A 9,758-nucleotide genomic window follows, 5' to 3' on the forward strand; every position below is an offset into this window, starting at 1 on the left:
TTTTGCCTAAGCAACAAGAGATGAAACTTAAAATTGGAATACCATCATCTAAATTATATTCTGGTACTCAACAGAGAATCACTAAATAGAACCTAAAGCTTTAATCAGCAAACTGTGTTCTATATTGTTTTATTTGCTTCATTGCAACATTTTAATGAGAATGAGCTAACAGAATAAAAATGCTAAATTATAAACTATTGGAAAACTTGAGATTGGATCAATTTAACTTGATACGTTTAAATATGAAAAGGAAGTTGGGCAAAACAGAGTGATAAAATCACAACACTTCAAAGAGCTTCAAAGAAAGCTTCATTGAGGCTAAAATGATACCTAAGCTCTTGAGGACTAACTACTACAAAGCAGAACTCCTCTTGACAGCAGTCAAACAATAGATGATAATGTCACAAGGTGACGATCTTTAGGGGCGGAACCAAAATTCGGGAAGTTTGGTTCCGCCCGGAAGTGTTTCCGCCCGGACCGGAAAAAACAGAAACACCGGAATTTCCGGTAGCGCCGTAAGAAGGAAAATCAGGGAATTCGATGCACCTTTGCCTAGTTAGGGACAGCGGTTGGTGATTGGAGGATACGCTGGACAAGGCAGTACTTAAGGCCAAGTTATTTCACAGTCTGGGCGCTCTTTCTGGTGTGTGTGAAGCACTGTGTTGTGCCCGTCTTGGTGCGCTGCTGGCGGCTGTCTAAACTCTCTCTCTCCCTCAGGCTGGAGTTGTATGATTGTGAAGACATCGCGAACCTTAAAGGTTTGAGAAGTGAACGGATTATACGGCGAACTGAGACGACGTGAAAAAGGGGATTGGAAGCGGCATTGATGTGAGTACTAAGAGCCAGTCGAAAGTGCCCTGTATATTGACCTGGCGTTGTGTAGATCTCTCCAGGAGGAGGAGGGCGGCCCTACCCCTAATATAGTGTGGTGGGAGAGCCGAAGGAATACTTATTGAAGTAGTCACAACGACGACATCACTAGCTAGGCCGCATATTCCATCGCCAGATCCGAACCAAGCGAAGTGAAGGAAGACGGGTGTCCTTTTCGTACACTGAGTGTGGTGGGTGAGTCTTCATGCTGTGAAAACCTATAATTTTGACGTGGTGCTGTATATTGCTGTGGGCTGCTGTGTATTGCCGTGTGTCCTGTCAGATAAACCCCCCGCCTTCACGCACTTCGTCGCGGGAGGACAAGGAGACTGCTGGTCCTAGCCTAGTTCAGTACAGTATATGTTGTGAGCGTGCTTCAGATCTCCGGAGATAGCATAGTACGCTGTGTCCAGCCCAGAGGTGAAAGCCATCCAAAGCAGAGTAACTGTGCTTTGCGTCCAAGTTGATACCTGTGGAGAGGAAAGGAAAGAGAGAGTGAGTAACACAAGGAGAAACAGAGGAAACCTGTACTTACAGTACGCTGTGTTCAGCCCAGAGGTGAGAGCCATTCAAAGCAAACTAACTGTGCTATTGTGCCCAAGTTGATACCTGTGGAGAGAAAAGGAAAGAGAGAGGTGAGTAACACAAGGAGAAACAGAGGAAACCTGTACTTACAGTACGCTGTGTTCAGCCCAGAGGTGAGAGCCATTCAAAGCAAACTAACTGTGCTATTGTGCCCAAGTTGATACCTGTGGAGAGAAAAGGAGAGAGAGTGGGTAACACGAGGAGAGACCGAGGAAACCTGTACTTACGCCGCTGCCTGTGGAGAAAGAGAAAGCGAGTGAGCACCCAAGGAACGAACTGTGTGAACCAGTACTTACTGTGAGCTGTAATCAGCGAAGAGGTGAGAGTAAAACCAAGCTGAACTAACTGTGCCTGTGTGTCCCAGCCGTTGCCTGTGGAGAAAAGAGAAAGAGAGTGAGTACCCAGAGAACGAACTGTGTGAACCAGTACTTACTGTGAGCTGCAATCAGCGAAGAGGTGAGAGCAAAACCAAGCCGAATTAACTGTGCCTTTGTGTCTCAGCCGTTGCCTGTGGAGGAAGAGAAAGAGAGTGAGCACCCCGAGAACGAACTGTGTGAACCAGTATTTACCGTGAGCTGTATTCAGCGAAGAGGAGGAAGAAGGAGGGGCGCTACGGATACCTAAGACTCAGGCCGGGGCCCGAGTCCCACGCCCCGGATCCCCGTGGCCCCCTTGCTCCCTGACCTCTTCCCGGCCATAGCCCATCTGGAGGGCCGAGTCAGGGTTTAGTTTTAATTGCCCTTTCCCTATTCCCCAAGCTATTTTTAAATATTTAAATTAAGATTGTTTTATCACTTACTTGTTCTCGTGTTGTTTGGCCATTGGGTTGGCTTTGGGGACCTCCTCGAGGTGGAAGTTGAGAAGGGGTGTGGCTTAGTCAAAGCATAGCCAGCCCCTGGGTGTGACAATAAGATTAATATATCTGAAACTGATACACAGACTGAAAGTGATGATTTTATAAGACAAATGGCTTTGTTTCTGAGAGTGGATCAGAGCACTCACTCAGAAGACTCATGTTTCTCTCCCTGTTGAATGGGAGGTGTTTATGGCCAAATAGTAACACACAATTAAACATATCACACCTTATATCAAGCAAATGACTACTGGGCCTTCATATAGTCTTTAAACAGACTATATTAAATAAACAAACATTTGAGACCTAAAAACAGTGATTGTGCATTGCATCAGCCCTGAGCTTGCCCAGCTCCTCAGCACCTTTTCATATTCAAATGAATTGACATGAGAATGCTATTTGTGACAACTTAGACCTTATTGCAGATAGAAAATTTCTGATGAGTTGTGATTTGACCATGTACTCCAAATATGCGTGCTTGCATTAAGTGTTAAGAACTTCAGAGTCTCTCACTGGCTTTAAGAAGGACTAGTTGTTATACATACAATGTACATGTGTGTACTACTGTGATTAGTTGGCCAAATCACAAGGTCTTCTCCAAGATGAATAAATTGACAACTATATTACTCCAAAGACTCTCCAGAGACCAGAAATAATTTTATTTTAATATATACTATTTTAATATAATATAATTATATTATAAATCAATTTATAATGTATATTATATTATAATCGCCAAGCATGGCATTACATGGAGAAATATGATTTGCTTACCCTTACAATTAAATTTCATTGGTCTGCTACCCAGTGCCCAAAAGGGAGGAGGTGTGTTTTCATTTCAATAGTGTGGCACAAGCGAACCAATTCATCCTTTGCTGAGGAGCACCATCAAAATATTTAATCAGATCAGAGAGAGTGGCTAATATTATTTGGAAATCGAAACATCCAAATTTCAATGCAGAATTCAGAAACTCTGAATTTGCACCTAATCTTGCTCATTAAAAACTAAAAAATACAAACATTTGGAGGTTGGTTACCTGTTACAGCAACAGGAACACATTTACATCACAATTGTAAAACTTTCTTTCCTTTGTTTGGAGCATGACTGTATTTGCACATAGCCACAGTCGAATGAAGCCACACAACACCATTTGATCTTTTAAATTTACTTGAAAAATAATGAAAGGGCGGTGTAAAATACTAAGCATCAGACCAAAATACCATATGTCTTTATGAGCCACAGAGATCTGCATGTGTGAACAACAACATAAAACAACATTTGTCAAACAAACAACACCGAAACAGGTGAACACATTTCTGCCCACAGATCTGACTGTAATGACAGCAAATGCAACTAAAGCCATGGACATTGGTCCATTGGTGTTCATGACGACATGGGTGATAAAAACACCAATTAATCTAGAAAATTTCCCCAGCAGAACTGGGGTCTCTAATGCTCATGAAACAGCAGACTATTGTCACGAATCTGGTGTATGAACTTCCATTCATTCACCACCAGAGGTCACCCGCTCACTACATGGACTCCTGCACTACACCCACTGTTGCACTTCACCCCGGACTACAGTTCCCATCACTCATTGCACTTATTGCACACACAGCTGAAGGCACTGATCACACACACACTGCTGAATCCGCTGATTGCACACAGCTGTACCCACCACACACTCACTACAGGTCCTTCTCAAAAAATTAGCATATTGTGAAAAAGTTCATTATTTTCCATAATGTAATGATAAAAATTAAACTTTCATATATTTTAGATTCATTGCACACCAACTGAAATATTTCAGGTCTTTTATTGTTTAATACTGATGATTTTGGCATACAGCTCATGAAAACCCAAAAATCCTATCTCAAAAAATTAGCATATCATGAAAAGGTTCTCTAAACGAGCTATTAACCTAATCATCTGAATCAACTAATTAACTCTAAACACCTGCAAAAGATTCCTGAGGCTTTTAAAAACTCCCAGCCTGGTTCATTACTCAAAAACCCGCAATCATGGGTAAGACTGCCGACCTGACTGATGTCCAGAAGGCCATCATTGTCACCCTCAAGCGAGAGGGTAAGACACAGAATGAAATTTCTGAACGAATAGGCTGTTCCCAGAGTGCTGTATCAAGGCACCTCAGTGGGAAGTCTGTGGGAAGGAAAAAGTGTGGCAAAAAAACGCTGCACAACGAGAAGAGGTGACCGGACCCTGGGGAAGATTGTGGAGAAGGACCGATTCCAGACCTTGGGGGACCTGCGGAAGCAGTGGACTGAGTCTGGAGTAGAAACATCCAGAGCCAACGTGCACAGGCGTGTGCTTTTGAACCAGAAACAGCGGCAGAAGCGCCTGACCTGGGCTACAGAGAAGCAGCACTGGACTGTTGCTCAGTGGTCCAAAGTACTTTTTCGGATGAAAGCAAATTTTGCATGTCATTCGGAAATCAAGGTGCCAGAGTCTGGAGGAAGACTGGGGAGAAGGAAATGCCAAAATGCCTGAAGTCCAGTGTCAAGTACCCACAGTCAGTGATGGTCTGGGGTGCCATGTCAGCTGCTGGTGGTTGGTCCACTGTGTTTTATCAAGGGCAGGGTCAATGCAGCTAGCTATCAGGAGATTTTGGAGCACTTCATGCTTCCATCTGCTGAAAAGCTTTATGGAGATGAAGATTTCGTTTTTCAGCACGACCTGGCACCTGCTCACAGTGCCAAAAACCACTGGTAAATGGTTTACTGAACATGCTATTACTGTGCTCAATTGGCCTGCCAACTCTCCTGACCTGAACCCCATAGAGAATCTGTGGGATATTGTGAAGAGAAAGTTGAGAGACGCAAGACCCAACACTCTGGATGAGCTTAAGGCCGCTATCGAAGCATCCTGGGCCTCCATAACACCTCAGCAGTGCCACAGGCTGATTGCCTCCATGCCACGCCGCACTGAAGCAGTCATTTCTGCAAAAGGATTCACGACCAAGTATTGAGTGCATAACTGAACATAATTATTTGAAGGTTGACTTTTTTTGTATTAAAAAACACTTTTCTTTTATTGGTCGGATGAAATATGCTAATTTTTTTGAGATAGGAATTTTGGGTTTTCATGAGCTGTATGCCAAAATCATCAGTATTAAAACAATAAAAGACCTGAAATATTTCAGTTGGTGTGCAATGAATCTAAAATATATGAAAGTTTAATTTTTATCATTACATTATGGAAAATAATGAACTTTTTCACAATATGCTAATTTTTTGAGAAGGACCTGTATATAAACACTCACTCAGACACCTTCAGACTACAGAGTATTGATCAGCACTTATCCCTCTCCAAGCGATAGCTGCAATTCCAAGCCTTTCCGTGTTTGTTTTCTCAGTCTTGTTTATAGTTTTCATAGTCTTGTTTCAGTTTATAGTTTCCATAGTTTAGTCCTTTTCTTGCTTGCCCTGTTACTCGTGTTTTGACCCTTTGCTCTGGATTCTGGATTACCCCTCTTGCTTAGCCCTCTGGATATTGTTTGCTGATCGGAGACCCTTGCTTCCCCTTGGATTATTCATGTGTCTTGCCCATCCCATACCTGTTTGCTCCTGTTTGACCCATGCCTGTTACGACAATGTCTCTGTTTAATAAAAGCTTGAACATGGACCCGCACGTCTCACGACTCGTCAGCCCCATTACAACTATGAAGGCTCAACTGTAAGAGCAGCATCAGGTGTTACACACTCAGGACTGCACTAAAACAGTAGCAGTAATTCAGATCTGACCAACCGAATTCAGTTTCATGTGAAATCTAGAATTAAAATTACAATACATGATGATAATGATGATGATGCAGTTAAAATAATTCCACATGCCTGAACGTAAAACTGATGAGAAGTTCAAAATTAACAGTGGTTCTCTCTATATTTGTTTCTGTCTCAGGTTGATCACTGCAATTCTTTGGAGGACAGATACCAGGAAGGCGCCTGGTCCCATCTGCATCAGCCAGGACAGCAGAATTGTTAGAACATAACCTGAAATGCGGGAGATGAGTGCAAAGCCACTTGAAGGGGCCAGTCACACCTCACAGTAGAACATTACTACACAAATATCTATATGCCCTCCCGGATTAGCACCGGAAATAAATTTTTGCAACACAGATTGCTATAGATTAGACTCTGTCCATCTCCTAGACATGAACACAGAACACACACCTCCACCATTGCATCATCACCTCATCTAGACTTTTCAGCCTGAACACTACATTACACACCAAAGAAGACAATGATGACTTAGATTACAAACGTGGTACTCCACTAAAGATCTATTGTCCATCTTAAAATTGACAGAACCACATAGCCTCACACACATAGGACAATAGAATTAATCCCATAATTACAGTACACTCAACATATATACTATTTACAACCATCTGCAAACTCATGGAACAACACTGTAACACACATTTGTCACAGATTGATGGTGTAAATTTTGAACACAGAGGCAGACGAGCCCTTACAATTTAAAATATTTCATCTTTCTGATTGTTATTAGGGTGGTTGACAAGCCAGAGGGCCCCTGGTTTCCCAACACATCACTAATAACAAAAACATTATCAAAATGATTAATTGTGAAGTGCCTGCACTCCATTTTTATCATTCAATCATAAAATATGCAATTTTACCAAACCATCAGCTGTGACTTAGCCTGCATATCAGATACCCATTCACACACACACACACACACACACACACACACCTGTTACTAGGAATTTAGGATTTCCATTCTAGCAAAAATGTTTTAATCATGTTCTAAGTCACTACATAGAAACCTTAGATCTACATAAGTGGCTTGCATTGGAAGATTCCTGAATGAATAGTGTGATTTATTATATATATCTTCATAATTGTGATTGAATATTATTCTTATTGTCATCATATGGCTTGTTTATTGATGCATACCCCTACATTAATGTTTAAGTTATACTGACCTCTTGCTGCATTTCCTTTGAGTCATTCAGACCAAGAAAACCTAAATTTATGCTTAATGTACATGTGCCCACTCTACCATACGTGACCTTGAAAGACATTTAACATCAGATGTACCACCCTGAATTCATCAGGTTTCTCTTTTGTTTCATTGTTCTTATATTAACTTACGACTTTTCTATCTTACTCTTAGAATTTAGTCTTTTAATGGCCACTAAAATGCTTTTCAGATGTTCCACACAAATCAGTGTGTAAAGCAAGCAGAACACCTTCACCTATTGAAGTCTGCCCAGACAACCGCACCGCTGGAGGTGAGAGGATTCATGAATATGGGTCAGACTATCATCCTAGAGAAGGTGCCACAAGGAGCAGAGGTTTCTCCAGAAAGGAATGACACGTAAACTGAACAAGTTGTAAAGGCCCAGACTGACTCACTAAAACTGTGATCACATGCTGAGTTCAACGACAGGTAGAAACCCTGGAGACATTCATCCACCTGCCAAACTCAAGCGACACACACCTGTTGAGACTGAGGGTTCCTGCAGATAAATACAGCCTGCAGAAGGTTTCTATAGCTGCTAACATTACAAAGACAATTTTGAGATAACATCTCAAAGTTGAACAATCATCTAACAGTGACCCCATTGGATTCATCTGAATGTTACCCATTGGGGGTCAAATGGGGGACTGTAAGAATAGAAGAACCTCAGATACTTTGATCTCCCAAGAAACAGACAATACAAACATACACGGGCATCTTCGAGACAAGAGACCTCCTTCCCTTCTGTCCAATTGTTTCATTTTAAATCCCTTCACCCGTCCTTCCTTCTACTCGGTCTGCTCAAAATGATTACATGAAAATGTCAATGCAAGTGAACTAACAGTCATGTCTGGTATCATTTGAAATGTCTCAGTGTAACTGGTACAATGGTCTCAATTCTTACAAAAGTAGACTAAAAGATAATACAGATCCTAAGAGTTAAGAGATATTTTGCTTACTGTAATGGGAGTGCCCTTTCCCAGAATATTCCATGTAAATTACCTTCTGTTCCCATTGAGCCACCAAGGTCTGGGACCTGGCTTAATGCAAATTCCAATTGTTAGTTCCTGTCTCCATCTCGGGGGATGCATGTCTTGGTCTGAGGTACTTAAGGAAATGTTGCAAGAGGGTCAGGGCGATTCTGTAGCCAGAAAGCCCGTAGTGTGGTGTGTGTCTCTGCACTCCATACTATGTATTTTCCGGAAGTCAGGTATGCATCCTTTACTCATACTAAAATGGAGTCAGATTAGATCATTAAATGGAGTCAGATTAGAACTGAACTTAAATTGTATTTTTGTAAAATTATATTGGTATTCCTGGGGTATTTGGTATTCCTGCAGTATTGTCATATATTCTCACATAATATACTCTGAATCCTTGATAAGGCACAAAACAAAAAAAACATGACCAACAGGAAAACAACGTTTTTCACTTGTGCCCAGAACTCTTGACGTTGACATGTGGCCTGTCAAAATGATAGCACACTCCAAACCAGTATTACTAGTGTACAAAGAACATAGTTTAATGTCTTCACTCTATGATCTTCAAGCCTTACTGAAATTAAAGCACTGAGTTGAATAATTCAGATTCTTTCCGTAGTTAGAAATAGTTGGGAACACAGAGCCAAATATGATCAACCAGATGGTTGTGCTTGCAATCGTGGCATGAAGGATGCGATGAAACTCTAGCTCCACATAACGCACAAATAGAAGGGAGACATAGAAGATGAATGCAAGATACATTTGGGCATGGATCATAAGACTGACAAATTTGCAGAAATCACTGCCCAGAGGTCAGTGCGAAAAATGCGAAAAGGCACCATGAGAAGGAAAATGAAGTGCACTGTCATCAGGTTGATCACAGACACTTTGGTGAAAGAGAGATGTCTTTGAGATTGTAGCATACAGGACATTATTACAACATTCAGAGTCCCAAAGAGAAAGATGAATATATATAAGACCAGAAGGGCAATTTTGAAGTCCTTCGGCAGGTCAGTTAGGTTTGCCATGTTTTTTCTGACACTTGACACTTTGGAGAAAAACATTTTTGTTTTTACTTGCTCTCCAAAATGAATATATATATATATATAGAGAGAGAGAGAGAGAGAGAGAGAGAGAGAGAGAGAGAGAGAGAGAGAGAGAAAGAGAGAGTTATACAGTATGTTCATTCAGTGCTGTTACAAAACAGTGTGTCAAAAATGACTTTTAGATTTAAGATGTAACTTAAATATGAAACATAAACTCACATTTTCCCCAAACTCTTTTCCTGGTAAAATGTTTTGGCCCTGAAAAATTGTAGATCAATTAATCACATTTCTTCTTTAGAATGTTTATCAAAATTGATGCTTCAACTAAAAAAAAATAAAATAAAAAAAAAATAAAAAAAAAAAATCACGATGCTAACATTAGGGTTATTCTGACGAATAATACTGAAACAACTATTTTA

The 9,758-nt window shown here is 41.0% G+C and overlaps 1 pseudogene; it reads right to left on the minus strand.

Annotated features, from left to right (window-relative positions):
- Positions 1-8,615: 8,615 nt before the first annotated feature.
- LOC122134180 lies at positions 8,616-9,290 on the minus strand (annotated as a pseudogene).
- Between the last annotated feature and the right edge of the window lie 468 nt (positions 9,291-9,758).

The sequence above is a fragment of the Cyprinus carpio genome, chromosome B2 (assembly GCF_018340385.1).
Source record: "Cyprinus carpio isolate SPL01 chromosome B2, ASM1834038v1, whole genome shotgun sequence".
NCBI lineage: Eukaryota > Metazoa > Chordata > Actinopteri > Cypriniformes > Cyprinidae > Cyprinus > Cyprinus carpio.